The 20,132-nt window shown below is 25.0% G+C and overlaps 1 protein-coding gene across 4 annotated transcripts in view; it reads left to right on the forward strand.

Moving 5' to 3' along the window:
- The window catches only part of Pgant9 (polypeptide N-acetylgalactosaminyltransferase 9), a 220,130-nt gene that overhangs the window by 9,788 nt on the left and 190,210 nt on the right, over positions 1 to 20,132 (forward strand). For 3 of the 4 annotated variants that reach the window (XM_074252637.1, XM_074252634.1, XM_074252633.1), the window contains exon 2: positions 14,036 to 14,773. The exons of the other annotated variant lie outside the window; for it this stretch is intronic. The gene's annotated coding sequence lies outside the window, so the exon portion shown is untranslated. The remainder of the gene's footprint in view (positions 1 to 14,035; positions 14,774 to 20,132) is intronic. 4 annotated transcript variants of the gene reach the window in all.

A 20,132-nucleotide genomic window follows, 5' to 3' on the forward strand; every position in this document is an offset into this window, starting at 1 on the left:
AGACGCTTTAATGAGCTTAAATTAGTGAAACTTCATTTATAGAGCATCAATTATTGAGTCCTTTAAATTTTATTTTCAGTTCACCCAAAAATTATTTCTGATTCTTTTATTTGCACGAGAAAAGTATTCAAGAAATACTAATAGTCGATTTGCATAATTTATTGAAATTTTACAGATTTAAGTTTTAACTCGTTTAAATTGAAAATAAAAAAATTTCAAATAGTTTATTAAATAAAATGAAAAACAATTTATTTATTCATAATTAAATGGAATTTTTAAAATAATATTCAATACAAAAATTTAAAATAATTTAATATACTTAAACCAGCAGATCTCTGACAATTTTATAACAAACGAATTATTGTGAAAAAATTTTAATAAAAAAATTCTACGTTGAGAGATTTATAAAAAAAATTAAAAGTGCAAATTTTTTTTAATATTTATTTTTTATAATTAATTAATTTTTAATTAAAGTTAATTAAATTGTCAGATGTCTGTTAATTTCAGTATCATAAAAAATAAAGTAAAAAATTCCACGTGTAGAAAATTAGAAAAATGATGAGTACGAATTTTCAAAAAATTTTCTTTTTATTAAAATTATTAATCTATATATATATATATATATATATATATATATATATATATATATAGCAGACTTTCTATAGATATAGTCACTCATCACGATATCTCTGGAACTATACGACCTAGAGACTTGAAATTTAGCAGGAATATTCCTTTCACGGAGTAGAGGTCAGCTAAGAACGAATTTTATGAGATTCCACCCACAAGGGAGCCTGCGGGGGCGTTAACAACGAAAAATTCCCGTTTTTAAACTATAGCTCCTATCAACTCCAAACTTGGTAGGAATCTTCTGTAAGAGATGTAGAAATAATCTATCAATGAATTTTACGATATCTCACCCCACAGAGGATTGCGGGGGTAGGTATTAACAATGAAAATTTTTAATTTCCAAGCTGTAGCTTCTATAGACTCCAAATTTAATAGAAGTCGTCTACATGTCTACATGTGATACAAAAATGATCTAAGAATGGATTTTACACCGAATCACCTCCAATAAAGATCGCGGGGGTGGGTGTTAACAATAAAAAATCATAATTTTTAAAATATAGCTTCAAAAAGTTGCAAATTTGGTACGGATCTTTTATTTGTCATGCAGAGATCATCTCAATACGGATTTCAATAAATTCTACTTCCGATTCGATGGAATGTGGAACCTGTGCAAGTCAAAATAATACTCCAATTGAATTTCAAGTCTAGATCTAAAACTACAATTCTATAAAGTGCCCAGCGGAGCGGGCGGGCAACAGCTAGTTTGTTACAAAATTTCAAAAAAATTCACACTTAATTTCCCTTTTAATTTTTGCATGTGAAATTTTTTACTAAGTTATTTTTATAATAATTGAATAACTATAAAAAATAAAAAATCATTTGTTAGGTGGTTGTTAAAAGTTAAGTACAAAAATTGTCAAAATGATAATGTATCAATTTTCATTTATCACTGCAATGACTTCGAAATGAATTTCACGTAGCTTGACCCAGATTTCCGAGATATATAATTAAAATAATTAAATAGGAATATATAAAGTATGAAATAATGAGATGATACAATATATTGACATTTATCAAGTAACCGGCACGAACGAAGCAGATGATTTCCCATGTGAATTTTCACAAGATATACCACTAGTTATTGGTACTCGCACGCATTCGCATCCTCGTTTTATATGTATATATATAATCTAATGTCTACTTATATAGTAACACGTATAATATATAATATAATATAATATACGGGTACGTAGATACCGTACGGTTATATCTAACGAGAAAAACCGACTGAGATAGCAAGAGTGAGATGAAAAGAGTACTGAGTACCTGGAGTAAACTCATCTGCATCTTTATATATATATATATATATATATATATATATATATATATATATATATAAAAGTATTTTATACTGGTTGCTTCTCAGATATGACTCCATATGCACGAATACTGCCAGGGCAGGTAATATCTATTATTGCCAACTTGTTTGTTCACCTCATATTTTATTCTTTATTATTATTGTTATTGTCATGCTTATTATTATTATTATTATTATTATTATTATTATTATTATTATTATTATTATTATTATTATTATTATTATTATTATTATGCATTTTTATGGTTAAATAATGATAATAATAAAAACAATAATAATTACAGATATGTGATTTTTGTGGGTTTCCTGAATCATGTAAATTTTTTAATTATTGTTATTACTATTATTATTATATGAAAAGAAATTAATGAATTAAGTACACTGATAGAAGGATTTAATTCTATTTGATAAAATTTAAAAATTGTTGCTAAATGATTTAATTACAAACCTTTCATTACCAAATATTTAGTAGTAACTAAATTATTTATTAAAGCCCTTACAGAAAGAAAAATTTCTTGATTGGAGAACAAAATTCTTGGCTTATTTCTTGGTTTTATCAAAAAATTATGTAAGGCTAAAATTTTAGCTTAAAAAATTTCGTAATAAAAACATTTTTGTTCAGACTAAATCATGTAAAAAAAATCATCTTAAAATTATCGTTTGTTTAAGACCTTAAACGTGACACAAACCAAGACTATTTTAAGACTTTTTAAGACGCCAAAAAAATTCTTCAAGCAGATTTTTGAAATTTGGTTCTCGAATTTGTTATGAAAATTAATTTTTAAATGATTTTACGACTTTCTAACGGCTACATTTTTGAGTACGCTCTTTTTAAATTGAATTTGAAATTGTCGAAAACTTATTATCGGACAATTTTAAGACTTTTTTAAGACACTCTGTTTTAATGTTTCGGGGCTCTGTCGCTGTTAGCTCATCTTAAAATGGTCTCGAAAAAATTTTTTAAAACTTTTTTAAGATTATTTTAAAATTTTTTAAGATCAATTAAAGATTTTTTAAGACTATTTTAAGATTTTTTTAAAATTATTTTAAGATTTTTTTAGGACGATTTTTAGATTATTTTAAGTCTATTTTAAGACTCGAGAACCAAATTTCAAAAATCTGTTCTCGGAATTATTTTTTGGCGTCTTAAAAAAGTTCTAAAATAGTCTTGGTTTGTGTCAAGTTTAAGATCTTAAACAAACGATAATTTTAATACAATTTTACGATTTTTTTTTACACGGGAAAGATCTATTTTTAATATTTTGGAAGCTATAATAGCTTCTTAAGTATTACTCACGCAATTAAAGTGATAAATTATCATCAAGTCACAATAAAAATTGCTATAACTCCTGATGTATTAATTGTATCAAAAAATTATAAAAAACCAAAAATGTAGCTCAAGAAATTCCCTACAGACGATGTTCCTACACTATTTATTTATTTATTAATCATGGAGATAATTCTCTTTTTGACCATAAATCCTAATGATTACAAAAATTGTTGATAATACATAATTAGAAAGAAATTAAAGTAATAATAACAATAATAATAATACTATGAATAAAGTAATACTAATAAAAATAATATCTGAAAAAGTAATGAATAATCACAGACATATTTTCTCGAGCTGTCTTCAATATTTTAGAAGATGTAGGTGCTTAAGTAGTGCGGGTCAAAAAGTGAAAAACGAAAAAATTATTACTGTGTTACTATAAAAATATTTAAAACTCCTGAAATATTATTATTATTATTATTTATCAATGTATTTATAAATCGTAATACTGACCCATCCGTTAAATAATAATCAGTAAAATTTAAAACAAAAGATTAATTAAAATAAAATGCATTTACACTTTTATGAATACTCACAATGAGGGCTAATTATTTTAATAATTTAATTAAATTAATACAATAACAATACAACAATAAAAACTTTAAATTAATTAAATTTGATTAAATAAAAAGGGTATTTATTTTTTCATATTCATATTCGTTTATAGCCTGAACGGTTATAAAATGAATTATTTGATTTAACGTACAGTAATAGCAATAACAACATTCGAATATCATTTTTACTCGATAGGATACTCTTTATTTAAATTTCCCCGTATTAATATTAAAGTCATTGGTAATATAAAATAATAAGTAGATATAAAAACAAATTTATAAATTATTACGATACACTAAATAATTTTATTTTGTAGAACATTAGCATAAATACACCGAGGTTTACTATTTACGCACGAGCGGTAGATTCGGTTGTTTATTTTTAAGTTCATATTATAAAACACACAACACGCTTTACACGGAACGTATCGGTTTACAATGCGTATTATCTGCAATTAAATTACATTTTTATCTCTTTAAACAAACTATGAATTTATACCTGTTTTTGTTTGAGGATTATTTACGTTACAATACTATTATGATTACGTAGTAAACAAAATTATAAAAATTTTGGAAAATCCAAAAGTGCACGCCTTATAATCTCGTTTTTCACAAAAAAATTAATTAAAATAAAATGTAAAAAGCAAAATAATAAAAAACAGAAAACTCTGCCATGGTTTAGTGGCACCATAACTCTAAGGTGAGGAAGAAAAATACTACAATGAAATGTATAGATATATACAAAAAAATCCATCGTAATATGTTAGTTTTTTATAAATAATAATTTAACGACAGGGAATTGAACGCTCATATTAAATAAGAAATTCCGTCGTGTGTCACTTTAGATAATAAAAAAAAAATTATTCCCGTATGATCATTTTTTCGACCAATTTTCCTGCCACATACACTCACCCATACACGTTCAGAAAAAATTATGTTTACTGCTATAATTAACAATGTTAAACAAAAGAATTGTCATTGAAATATATTTTATGTGCCTGAAAAATTATTTGACTTGATATAAGTGTACTCATATTAACTAAATGTTTTAGTAACTTTTTTTTTTAGTTTTCAATTGAAAATTAAAAAAAAAAACTCGTATCTGCTGTTTAAGGTGTCATTAATATTAATGTTTATCACATTGTAGAACCAACCGGCCATCTTATCATTGTAGTTTAATCTCAAATGTTATCTGCATAAATCTCTCGGGGTTTATCAAAGTTTAATTGCACTAGAAACTCATCCTATTCGTATGCAATACCACAGACAAATAGTTTTATTTCAAACTTGGTTGAATTATACTTAGTCGTGTATTTTATACATAGCAATTGAAAATTTTTGAAAGAGTAGAGTATTCATAACTGCACTAATAGAAGAATTTATTAACTGTTATTTGATTCACTTATCTGGAAATGATTTGTTGATTTAATAGATATAATTAACCATTATTTTATATATTTCACCAATACATTGTGTATAAAATAAATGAGAAATTTATGTGGGTATTCAAATGAAACGTTTTCGATAAGCATACACAGAAAAAAAAATGTTCTTGAATCAAGTATATATTTTTGAAGAGCTCAATATTCTTGATTTAAGTAGAAAAATTCTTGATTTAAGAACATTTTTCTTGATTTGAGGAAATTTTACTTAATTCAAAAAATTTTTTGTTTTGATTCAAAACAATTACCCTCTTCAAAATTATATTCTTGATTCAAGAATTTTTCTCTTGAATCAAGTTAATTTTTTTTTCTGTGTAATATTGGAAAGAGCCTATGTCTCTATAAAAATGTCAATAATTAAGAAATGACATTGTATTTTGTCTACTGATGATAATTTTAACGAAATAAGCTCATCCTAATGTTACACACATTGACACCTTTCATTTGAGTAGCTACATGGAATTTTTGTATATTTATATATATGTGGGGGTCAGTCCTCACGTCCACTCCACAAGTATTAATTTAAATTATTTTAAATTATTCAAATTACTAATGACTTTCTGACGTCATATATTTAGTTTATATGCTCATTATCAATATAGGTACCTCGTTCAAATTTTAGTTAATAATTTTAGTCATTATAATAGTTTTATATTTAGAACATACAGCATTATTGTGTTAATAATTATGCTGTATGTCTGTATAGTAAATATATCTATGCCAACATTAAAGAAATACCTATGCAATTATAGGAAAAATACTTATTTTTTTCACTTCTTGCATAACTATCCAAAGTTAAAAAGATAAATATTCCTTGACAGATAAAATAAACCAAAAAGATAAATGTCTGTCATTAGATTCGAGAGGATAAAAAAGCTTGTTAACTTGAGCGCGAATAAAAGTAAACCTTCATGTTACTGTCTTAATCTCAAAAAGTCTCTTTCTCCTAAAAAAAACCCTTAATTTTATTTAGCAACATCCATCTTGTAATTCACGAGACTGAGACACGCTCCTACAATTTACTGAATTTATTTTTTATCGCCTAATATTGTTTTACCTTATAAAACAAAACAAACAAAAATTTAGTACCAATAGAAAATAATAAACAATATAAATTCCTCATCTCATTTTGATCAATTTGCTTATTTGCCATTCATCTTCATTTATTTATTTTCGTACGACATTATATAACGGGGGTTGGTATTAAGAAATGAAATGATTACAGAATCTACGACTTACTTATAAATAAGACAGTAATATAGAATAATGCAGGTGAAGGTAATAACGAGAAAAGAAGATGAAACAATTTCGAGTTTAGCTGAGATGAGTGCATAAGAATGTCAACAATTTGTTTAGATGCCGTCAGATATTCAGACATAAAATAAAATAATATAAAATAATAATAATAATAATAATGAATAAAAGTCTAACATTTATGCTAGCATCAAACATATGTGTAGTATTTATTAGGGTGGGTCAAAAAAATCGAATAATTTATTTTTGATTTTATACTCTGAAAAATAGGTTCGTAGACACCTAAAAAGAATTCTCTCCAAGTATAAGCTCTTAATTATAACGGGAAGGTCCTCCGCTTTGCGGGTTTCTATTTTTTTCGAATAATCAGATAAAAAAATTTATATCTCGCTTCCAACTGCTTGGAAAAATATTCCGTGGCATAGATTTTGTGAGAAATTGAATGCTTTACAAAAAGGTCTCTTATGACTTTTTCAAAAACTCAACCGATTAAAAGATATTCATAGTTGAAGTTTGGCTATTTTAAGGAAAATATTCGTTTTTATTATGAATTTTATAAGTCGATGAAAAAAATTATTTCGGATTGCGGAACTCATGATTTTGTAGGAAATTTACTGCTCTACAAAAATGGTCTCTTATGATTTTTGATTAAGTGAAGCCGTTACGAGATATTCATCGTCAAACATTAACGAATATCAATATTTCCAGTTTTTGATCAATAATTCGATAAATTTTAATTTAAACTATGAGTTTCAGGAAAATTTACATAAATTTGAGTTTCGATCGATGAAGAAATGTTATAATAAGTTAGATAAAGAATTATTGGAATTATCATTGATTTTCCTTGGAGAAATGCCTCAAGAAAAGATTTCTTTAAAACGTCCTGGTGCTGTTCATCATGCTAGATGGATGGCTAAGGCCATTTATAGTTTGAAAATGTATCTATTCAGAGATGAATTCAAACTCTCTCAGAAAGAATTGCATGGTCTTCGTCATTTCTGTATTTTTATAGTCACATTGTATTTAAAAGCTTGGTTTTCATCAACTTCTGCAACAACTGCTGCTTATCATGACTTGCAGTTTATGAAAAATTTATTGGAGTACAAACATATCAATCCTTTGATTTCTTCAGCTACGTGTGAAAAAATGATTTCGCACTTATGGTATTTGAGCGATGAACTTGCCATTTTATCACTGTTTGACGATGGCGTTCCATTAGAAGTAAAAAAGTATTGTTGAAGCTGTTAATACTCGTGAAGGTACAGATTCTAAAGCTAAAAGATTTGTAATTGCTAAAAAGATTTGAATTCATTGGCGCAGAGAACTCTGAGTGACTTTGTGTCTAAAAAGTCATTAAATCTTTTTAAAATCTTCGATCTACCGTATGACTTTCTTGATGTCGATGTTGAATTATGGCCTACTAATGAGAGTTATCTCGAAAATAAAGAATACTTTCAACAACTAAAAGTTGTCAATGATTCAGCAGAGCGAGCTGTTACATTAGTCAGTGAATATAATCAATGCTTGACAAAAATGAAGAACAATTCCAGTACTTATTGCAAGTTGTCAAAGAACATCAAAAACATTCCCAAATTGTAATAAAAGAAATTATTTATAGTAATAGCGTACTGTTATGTTAAAAATATAGACAATTATATTGCAATTGATAATTCAATAAAAAATTTATCTATAAAAAAGTTAAATACTGGTTGTTTCTCACTTGATTCAATACTTTTCATATTAAATTTGACAAAGAAATATGTCATTCACTTCAAATTAAACTAATCATTGGCTATATGTCGAAAAAATGCTCTAATTTCTTGTTTTAATGCAATCAAACAAGCTCAAGACTGAAAACAATATTAAAAAAATTGTTTATAACATTTCTTTATCGATCGAAACTCAAATTTATGTAAATTTTCCTGAAACTCATAGTTTAAATTAAAATTTATCGAATTATTGATCAAAAACTGGAAATATTGATATTCGTTAATGTTTGACGATGAATATCTCGTAACGGCTTCACTTAATCAAAAAATCATAAGAGACCATTTTGTAGAGCAGTAAATTTCCTACAAAATCATGAGTTCCGCAATCCGAAATAATTTTTTTCATCGACTTATAAAATTCATAATAAAAACGAATATTTTCCTTAAAATAGCCAAACTTCAACTATGAATATCTTTTAATCGGTTGAGTTTTGAAAAAGTCATAAGAGACCTTTTTGTAAAGCATTCAATTTCTCACAAAATCTATGCCACGGAATATTTTTCCAAGCAGTTGGAAGCGAGATATAAATTTTTTTATCTGATTATTCGAAAAAATTAGAAACCCGCAAAGCGGAGGACCTTCCCGTTATAATTAAGAGCTTATACTTGGAGAGAATTCTTTTTAGGTGTCTACGAACCTATTTTTCAGAGTATAAAGTCAAAAATAAATTATTCGATTTTTTTGACCCACCCTAGTATTTATATATGAAAATATTGATAGAAAAAAATCAAAGCTTTTTCATTAATACTTTCTAAAATTCATCTATTTAAGAACGGTTGGTAGTTAATTTTTAAACTTGTTTGTTCAAAAAAGCGTGGGGTGCATGGGTCAATAGATATAAATATTCTATCGACAGATATGAGTAGAGTGATTATCATTTTTAGAATATCTTAAAAAGCACCCTACGCTTTTTTTAAAATAAAACACATTTTTTTTATTTACACTATTATTAATTTATATTTATTGAAATTTTTAACACTATTCTTAATTTAAATTTATTAAAACTTATTTTCTATTCTTTTAGTTCGGTTTTCTATAAAAAGCGCGTTTTTTAGTTTTTTTAAACTATTATTTATTTTCTACTTTTTAGTTTGGTTTATTTATAATAGCTTGTTTTTTTAATTTTAAACTATTATTTGGCAACTAACTTACCAGCATGCACTTTGTTAATATTAGATAAATCGGCTAAAGATAATGGTTGAAAATTAGAATTTCTGCCTTATCGACTATGGATGAAAATTATATAAATTAACAAAAATCTTATTTTGCAAATTGAAAAATGAAATAATTTTATCAAATTAGTGTATTGTCATCGGTCCTCGATAAATCTACAGTTTGAACGAAATCTGGCCGTTTAAAGTGGGTCAAAATTGAACCCAAAGGAGTCGGTTACAAACATACAAACATACAAACATACAAGTGAAGCTAATAAAAGAGTGTAAAAATGCTTAATGTTTTTTTTCTTTTTCAATTTTTTTATATATTTTAATGTTAAGGTACTCGAAAGATATAATTTCAGTCAAATTTTTAATGATAACCTATATACAATTAAAAAAAAACAAGAAAAGTGTTATCTCCGGCGTATGTGTATGATAAAAAAATTTTTTTAAAGTTAAATTTAGTATTATTGAAAAGGTCTTGACCTGAATTTGTACCTTTTCAATGTTTCATATACTTTTTAGCAATAGTTAATTTATTATGATAAGTTTTCGAAGTATATATATGTATGATATTTCTCATATTTGTGAAATATATAAAATATATGAAAAAATTCATATGGGTACTCAAATAAAAGGTCTCGACGAGCGTAACATCAGGATGAGCTTACACTTAAAAAATGTCAGTAATTAAGGAATAACGTTGTAATTTGTCCACTGATGATATTTTTAATTATGTAAGCTCATCTTGTTACGCTTATCGAGACTCTTCATTTGAATATCCACACGAATCTTTTATATATTTTACAAATATGAGAAATATCATATATATAAAATCTTTTATTAAAAAGCTTATGCGACGTTTTCATTGTTGTTGCTTTTCGTTATTACATTTACACTCTTTCAATGTCTGATCCATCGTATCGTAGATCTCATTTAAAAAAAAAATCGAATTTTTCCGGAGAAATGTCAAAATGGTGGTGCCCCGAGGCGGGGGATCTGAATACACCAATAACAAATATTTATTACAAATAATAAGCAGACTTTGCTATCAAATAATTATGAAGACTTCATTTAGTCAAATAAAATAAAATGAATTAATTTTTACACAAAAATTTGTTAGTTTATCAACAGAAAACTACTGTTTAAATTATTTGAATCATTCGAATTATTTGAACTATTCGAATATAATTAAATTACGTATTGTCAGAAAGGTCTTAATAAGAATTACTGTCTTTTCACGGTTTTATATATGTTTCAGTGACGGTGAATTTTTTATGTTAAGTTTTTAATAGTTTGTTGGTTCTATAAATTTGTTCTATTACATTTGGCAATTAAATTATTTGTAATGGATCCTGTGATAGCACTATTATTTTTAAAAGTATTCAAACTACGTATAGTGTGAATAGAAATATCAAAAAATCATTACATCAAAATTTTCTCATTCATAATTCGTAAATCTCGGAGTTATACGATTTTTTAATTCTATTTCAATAATTTCATTAGTTATCAGACATTACAACTAGCAATTGATTTTTTTTTTAATTATTCATTGTCTGTTTTTGAAGAATGGAAATTTAATATTGATGAAAATTACTTTTTAATTAATTAAATGCCATTACTTTGATTAATACGGCAATCATATACAATGATAAAAAAATTAACAACTCAAGAGCCAAAATCTTGAACGAAGAATACAATTTTGAAGAAAATGATTTTCTTGAGTCAAGAGAATAAATTCTTAAAACAAAAAAACGTTCTTAGATCAAGAATAATTTCTTAACTCAAGAATTTATTTTCTTGATTCAAGAAAATCATTTTCTTTAAAATGGTATTCTTGGTTCAAGATTTTGGCTCTTGAGTCAAGTTAATTTTTTTATCAGTGTAGTGATTGCAAACTGCTAAACTGAAAGAAAAATTAACTGAGACAAGAGAAAAATTCTTGAATCAAGAAAATAATTTTTAAAAGTTTCATTGTCTTGAATCAAGACAAAATAATTTTGAATTGAATAAAATTTACTTTAACCAAAAAAAAATTTCTTAGTTTAAAAATTTTTTTAGTCAAATCAAGAAGATGAAATTCTTCAAAATTAGTTACTTAATTCAAGTAAATTTTTTTTTTTGTATGTAGTAACAATAAAAATTTAAGTCGAAGATTGAAAGAAAAAATCCTGACATATAGCGAAAATATATATTTATCATGACTTATGTTAAGATGAAACATATGTGTAGGATTTTAATATGAAAATATTGATATATACAAACCAAAACTATTTTATTTATACTTTCTACAAAATTTATCTATTTAAAGGTGTCTAGACAGTATTGAGTTATTATATAAAAATAAAAATATTAAATCGGGTAATTTCACCGTTCTCTGTATATGTATGAGTTCATCGGTAGTTACCTCAGCAGTGAGAAAGGAGCGTAAATTATTTATTCTGGTAACCAAAGTCACCTAAACCCCAGAGCCCAGAATCAGCAAAAACCGCGATTTGGGTTAAAAGTTTATTTTTATATATAGATAAGACCCTGTTTAAGCTATCAAATCAGGTACTTCGACATTCAACCCCTACTGGCATCCAAAAATACCTCGAGGTACTTTAAATTTAGTACGGATAATAAAAACATACGAGTCAAGACTCTAAAACTGATTGAATTGGGTAATCCAAATTTTTTTAACAATATATATATTTAGAACGTAATAATTATTTTTAAAAATGCATCGATAAATCAGAATAAACAAAAATAAATAGTTTTTTCGAAAAAAGTTTATCTCATAAACCATCGGTTTAACATAAATGTATAGTGATGTATGCGCTTATATACATATGTATAGATAGGTAGACAGATAATGTATGTGCGCAAATAGAAGGAAGAGGCGCAGAGCAAAGGTAAGGATAGAATCGTTGGAATGAGATCTCGCGCTAAATGGTAATATCGCGAATCGTCCGTTATTTATGCGCGCTTTCAAGTTGGCGAGATAATTGCAAATAGGCTGGCTCCTCTTCTACTTAAACTTCTGCTTAAACTATCCTTGTTTACGTATCAACTTATACTTAAACTTGCAGATTGCTGTTTAGCTTATAGTTAACAGCTGGAAGAAATGAAAAAATAAATCACTTTCTATATTAGCTACTCTTTGATCTGAGCGAATTTATCCTACGATAAAATATGTCACGTACTTTCGTAAACTGGATAATTATTATTTATTATTTTTAGTTTCATAATTTATTGTACATAATCTTTAGTCAGACAAATTTTTTACTTTTATTTCAATAATTTCATCAGTTATCAGACATTACAATTGGCAATTGATTTTTTTTTAATTATTCATTGTCTCTTTTTGGGAAATGGAAATTTAATATTGATGAAAATTACTTTTTAATTAATTAAATACCATTACTTTGATTAATACGGGAGTAAATTATTTTAATCCATGATACTTGGTACATGAGATCAGATGATAAACTGTAAAATTTTATCAATCGATTGGATTTTAATATCTTCATTGCATTTTGTAATTTTTATGTACTCCACAAAAATGATTACTTAAATCTCATTTGATTACTATTCTAATTTTTTAAAAAGAAAGTTTTTAATTTATAATAAAAAATATTGAAAAATCTACTTACCGAAAGAAAAAAAAAATAAATTGGTAAAAAGGGACAGTCACCTTTTCAATTATCCTAGATTTAAATAAAAAACGCATTGTTATAATTGAAAAATTAAAAAAAAAATTTTCTATTTTTTGAAATATTTTTGAATGAACTATTTTTTCTGTAACAAATGAATTATTAAACAATTATCAGATCTCTGCTAAATTCACACTCATAAGTTAGCCGAAATTTCAAAATTTTTAGAAATTTTCTATTGAAAAAATTTCAATTAAACAATTAAAAAAAAATGTCATGTAAAAAACTTGAAAAATTATAAGTGCAATTTTTTATAAACATCTTTTTAGTTGTAATTTAATATATAAAAACAATTAAACAATTTTTAGACGTCTGCTGACTTCAGTGTCATAAATTACAAGCGAAATTTTTTAGAAGCATTTTTTTATTGTAATTGATTTGTTTAAAAAAACTATGAAATTAAATTTAGCTGTCACTTTACAATTGTTTTAATTGTTTGTAACAAATCAATTATAGTAAAAAAAAATTATTAAAAAAATAGACTTGTAGAAATTTTAATAAATTAAAAATGCCATTTTTTAAATATAATTTTTTAGAACAAATTTTTTTGTTAATAATAATTATTTAATTATTAATTATTAATAATAATACTGAAGTCAATTTAAAAATTTTTTTATGAGATTAAAGTTAACTGTCACTTGACAATTTTTTAATTATTTTTAAAAAATAAATTTCTTCAAAAAAATTATTTTTAAAAAATTGTATTTTTAGTTTTTTTTAATTTCTAAATGTCAATTTTTTTTGCCATAATTTATTTGTTATAAAAATTTTCAAAATTATTAACTATCTGCTAAGTTAATTTTAATTTATTATTATTAAAAAACCAAAAATTCAAACTAAAAAAAAAAAATATTCAAATTTTCCCGCAAATATTTGTTCCAGCTCGGTAACCTCCGCCCCCGCCATCGTGACTCGTGTTTCTCCGTGAAATTTCCCGGAGTGGGAGTCGATACGCCAGTGAGAAAGGGCGCTCAATGTAGAGTACAGATTGGGCTTTGGCCCCTTACCCAGCACCCATCCCCGGCAGAGTAGCGAGTTTCCAGCGAGAGGGGATCTGCAACTAAGCAGAAGCAGGGTGGTCGACGTCCGCCGTCCGCTTGTCGTTGACAGCAGCGGTGGTCAAGCCGATCCGCGTATACCAGTGCTGAGTCTACCGTCTACAGTCCACGGCTCTGCTCAGCTCTACTCGGACAACACTACCGCATCGGGCAACTCTACCGAGATACAACTCACCATATCTATACAATATATATATACATATATACATATACACATATACACATATATATTAAATACACCACTACATCACGTCTTGCTTTCAGTCTTCGTTCTTTAGGTTCAATCCACGGTGTCGCGACAGTTCATGCCGGTCTCTCGCGCCAGTCTGTTGTTCCGCGTTCGTCTCTCCGTAAATAATATTATTGAGTTTCCATTAATCCAATTTAAGTATTAAATAAAATTGATTAATTAATATATTTTAAACAATTTAAAATTTTAAATAAACCGCGTAAGTTTTTATTTAATTATCAGTATTAAGTACAAGTATAATAATAAATTTGTATCAGTGCTGTGAGTGAGTTTGTTTTCTGTTTTGTTTTTCTGAGCTGTCATCTGTCCAAGGTTTGTGTTTACACTTTTATTTTCATATTCATTTATTTGAAGTTGATTATATATTTATTTTTATTTGTGTTTGTGTTTCAGGTTCGTTGTATATATTGTATTATACATTATAATACTTATTATGTTTTAAGTACCAGTGTTACAAAAGCGTGTTAGTCTGTTATAAGTTAAAGATCGCGTGTCCTTGAGGTTCTATCTCACTCCGCCCATTGGGATGTTATAAAATCATTAACTTCCTCTTTTTTAACACTAAAATTCTACGGATATTGTTGAGTGAATCGAAAAATTTTGGTTTTTATGTTATGGATACTTTTTTTTTAATATTTAAATTTATAATACTGAAGTTAGCCGTCAGCTGACTATTTAAAAAATTTTTATAACAAATCGATTGCAATAAAAAAATTCTAAAAATTTTCACTTGTAATTTCTATTAATTTACACATGTGAAATTTTTTAATTAAATTTTTTTTGTAGTAATTTAGGTGTTATAGAATTCTAAACATTTTTTAATGTAACAAAGTTATCCAACATTTTTAATTTTTTTTCATTCATTAAATTAGAGCCAAAAAAATATTTTTAAAAAATTGCACTTATAGTTTCTCAAGTTTTTCACAAGTGACATTTAAAAAAATTTTTTGTTAAATAATTTAAAAAAAAAAAATAATTCTAAAAATTTTTAAATGTCGGCTAACTTAATCTTCGTTAAATTGACAGCTGACATGAATTTATTGAAGAAATTATTTTAAGATTTAAAGTGTAGTAAATATTTGTGAAATTGGTTTTTAATTTTGGAGACAAATTAGTAGTTTAGAAATTTTTAAGAAAATTTGTTTTTAAGTAGGACATTAAAGTTAGCAGTTACTTGATATTTTGGAGACAAATTAGTAATTTAGTAATTTTGGAGAAAATTTATGGAAATTAATTTAGCAGATATTTGATAATTTTAAGAGTTTTTTGAACAAATAAATTATGGCAAAAAAAAAATTGACATGTAGAAATTTAAAAAAATAAAAAATGCAATTTTTTTTAAATCATTTTTTGGAAAAAATCTATTTGTTAAAAAAAAATTGAAAAATGGTTAAGTGACCGGTAACTTTAATATCATAGAAAATTTATTTTTAAGTATGACATTAAAATTAGCAGTCACTTCATAATTTTTCAATTTTATTTAACAAAAAAATTTGGTTAACAAAATTGTATTTTTCATTTTTTTTTTAAATTTCTAAATATCAATTTTTTTTCTAATTTATTTTTGCCATAATTTAATTGTTATAAAAATCTTGAAATTGTTAAATATCTGCTAAATTCATTTTTATAAATTTGTTCCGAAAAATTGTTTTTAAAAAATTGCATTTGTAATTTTTTAAAATTTCTATAAGTAAATTTTTTTTTTCCATAATTTATTTCTTACACAAATTATTAAATATCTGCTAAATTAATTTTTATTTTTAAGTGTGAAATTAGTAAACAACTGATATAAATTGTTTTAGAAAAATTTTACATTTGAAAAATTTTTTAAATTGATCATTGGTTTTGGAGTCAAATTACTATTTTATTAATTAATAGGGATTTTTTTCTCAATTCTGAAATGAGTTTTGAGGATAGACAATTATTTGTTTCTAAAAATTGGATCTAGAGCAAATTTAATAATTTATTTCAAAATTTTTATGGCAAATAATTTTTTACAAAAAACATTGCACTGATAGCTTATTAAAATTTCTGTTTGTTAAATTAAAAAAAAATTAATTTACAAATGTGTCAAATGTGCCTGACAGTCTTTTTGTTTTCTATCAAAAATCAATTATAAAAAAAAAATTTTTTTTTAATAATTTGCACTTGTAATTTTTTTAAATTTTTAAGTGTGGAATTTTTTTATTAAAATTTTTTCATAATAAATCAGTTATAAAAATCTAAAAAATCGACAGATGTCTTTTAATTTTAGTATCATTTAAAGTTTTATCTGAAAAAATGATAATAAACTAAAAATTTCATTTTTACAAAATAATTTACTGTTTAAAAAAAAATTCAGCAATAGTCATATTCTGTGAACTGTCATATTTTTTTTATTGGAAAAATTAATTATGTGTTGTTCTGAAACAGAAATCTGACAAAGTTTTAACCAAGTAAATAATGAGAAAAAAAAGAGTACATTGAAAAATTACGTGTGCAATTTTTAATTATTTTTGTAAATAATATGTTCTCGTGAAAGAACTGCCCGTTGTTTTTTAATTTTAGTTTTAGAAACACTAATTAGTATTTTATGAACTTTTATTCAATCTTGTAATGATTTTTTTTTAATTATTGAAATTCGCGCATGTAGAAAGTTCGATATATCATGTAAAATTTTTTCATTTTTTATCTTAGTTAATTCGTTGAAAAAAAAAATTTTCCAAGTTCAGTTTTTGTTTTATTCTCGAATAAAAAACTGAAAAAGTTTTTTAACGAATAAATTATGAGAAAAAAAAATAGTTGAAGAGCTTTATTTATAATGAAAATTGTTTTAAATTAATTCTGTTGTTTTTTAATTTTATAAATATTGTTAAGTATTTTGTCAATTTTTTTTATATATCAAAATTATTTAGTTGATATAAATTGTCTGCAAAAAAAAATCGATGAAAACTTTGTTAATTTTAATAGATGGTAAAAAAATTTAGTAAATTTTTTATTGTGATTTATTTAAAAAAAAAAAATTCTTTTTCTTAATAATTAAATTTGAATAAAATAGAACAAAAAATAAATTTAATTCTTAAAAAACAATTCGTTTAAATTCAACAAATAATTGTCAGTTGTCTTTTAGATTAAAAAACAAATCCAAGCGGTCTTTTAAATTTCTTATTAAAGAGAAAAGCTAAAAAATGAAAAGCAAAAAAAAAAAATGAAAAGTAGGTCATATATTTATCTACATATACACACGTGCAATTATTATATTATTTGAAGTGATTTAACTATTAACTATTATAAAAGGCAACGGTGCAAAATCCAGTTCGTTTCCTGGCTAATACGTTGATTGTTCTATAACTTACCGAGTTTATATGCTTATATTCTATACAAATAATTATAATTATAATAATAATAATAATGAAGGGGAGTTGAAGGTAAAGGCCTCGAACCATAACACGTGGAGTGCTCCACGGTATTAGTTACACGTTTAAGTTCACTGGCTTGTTATTAATACGCATTGTATAAATCTAAACAGTTCATTATTACCAATTCAGCCGATTATGTAATTACTATAATAATAATAATTATAATAATAAAAATTACTAAAAAAATGATACTAAAAATTAACAGATTGATTGATGAGTTTTATGAAAAAATAAGAATAGAATTTTTTCCGAAAATTTATTTTCGTGATTATTTATAATTATTTCTGTGGCGTAATAGTTAGTTAGGCTTTGAAATATCTAACTGTGGTTTTTTCATTAAAAAATGCATATCTTTGGCGAATCGCTTACCTCCTACGCGATCTTGTCATAAAAAACTCCGTATCCTTAGTGAGTGTTATCGCTCTTAAAAGTACTGCTATTACGTGGTAATTAAAATGGCTACTCTCTAATTTCATTTACATAGACGGGTATTTATCGTGAAATTTTAAATAAAAATTTAATTTATCATGAATAATCATAAAATTTTTAATAAAAATTATAACTATTGTTTAAACATTTTTAATTAAATATTAACTTAATATATATTGTCATTTAAATAGACATAACTTTTAAAATATTGATTTTAGGAAAAAATCATAAGAGACCAAAATTGTAGCTTGATAAATTTTCTACAAAAAATGTTACTATGTCATTGGTTTATTTTGAATATTTTCGAAGATATAGTAACTTCTTAAGTAGTCTTTACCAAGTGAAAAATAAAAAATTATTACTAAGTCACTATAAAAATGGATTTAACCACGAAATATTAATTTTATCTAGAAATTATTACACTGATAAAAAAGTTGACTTGACTCAAGAGCCAAATTCTTGAACCTAGAATTCGATTTTGAAGAAAATGATTTTTTTGAGTCAATAGAATAAATTTTTGAAACAAGAAAATTTTCTTGGACTAAGAATAATTTCTTAGCTCAAGAATTTATTCTCTTGATGCCTAACAATGTCTAAAAATTTTTCTTCTTATTTTTTAAATCCTAATATTAATAAAAAAAAAAAAAAAAAAAAAGTTCCAGATGTCTGCCAATTCTCTCAAATTTCCAAAAAAAAAAAAAAAAAAAAAAAACCAGCTATTTATCATAAAAATTTAATTACTAAATTACAACGAAGCTATAACAAGTAATTAGCAAACTCATAAATTGAGGTATTAAAAAAAAAGTAAACCCATTATCCGGGTAGTTTTACAATATAAAATAAAAAAAGCGTTGTCGCAGTCGTATTTTACTGTCTCTTGTCTTTCCTTAATATTCAACATTTTATACAATTCAGTCTTCTCTTCTTTATCTTGAATTTTTTTATATTTTTTTCCTATTATACATGTATCCTATCCCCTTTTATGCGAATAGAATCCGTATACACTTTCTTCAGTCTCAGTCCCAGGCTGACTTAAACTCATACCTTATGTTATACTCGCTCGGCTGATCCTTTTGCATCCCCGTCTATATAATGTCTACATTTACGCTAAAATATACAACTCAGACGCTTCCACCTTTATTTACTCTATTTTCATTCTTCACCCTCATTTTTCATTTTTCACTTCACTCTTAAATTTCTATTCTTTCTATTTATTTATTTTCACTTTCTGAATAAATATAAGTAAATAAATAAAATATTTCAATTATTTCAATTTTAAATAAACAAACAGGCGCATTGATCACCGAATTGTTAATTACGAAATTTTTAATAAAATTGTAAATCCAGTCTATTAAAAAGTTTAAGGATAAATAAATATAAATAGTGTATCGTGGGTCTTGATTCTCGGCAACATATTTATGGTCTGGTAAACGTAAATTTAAATTTTAAATGACCATCGCACAACATACCGTTGCACGTCGACACGTAATGCATATTTGTATATATTCATACGCTATATATATGTAGATATATAATATACAATACCATCTCCAGTTTTAGTTCAATGGCCCAACGATACCCATACGCATCGATACTTGAATTTATATTCTTATTGTTATTTATTAATTACAAAAAATAATTATTCGCATTAGAAATTAGATTCAAAATTTTTAAATCTAAATAATGACGTGTTGAAATTTTTTTTTAATTTAAAAAAAAAATTTTGAAGAAAAAAAATAAAATGAACATAAATTTATTTGCACAAGCGTTTTTGATTGCAGTTAATGTTGAAAAAAGTTTAGCTTTAATATTCTAGGCTAAATATCAAAAATACGAAAAAATGA

This window comes from Cotesia typhae, unplaced genomic scaffold, assembly GCF_013202065.1.
Source record: "Cotesia typhae breed Kobodo isofemale line unplaced genomic scaffold, CoteBio_Ctyphae scaffold_121, whole genome shotgun sequence".
Lineage (NCBI taxonomy): Eukaryota > Metazoa > Arthropoda > Insecta > Hymenoptera > Braconidae > Cotesia > Cotesia typhae.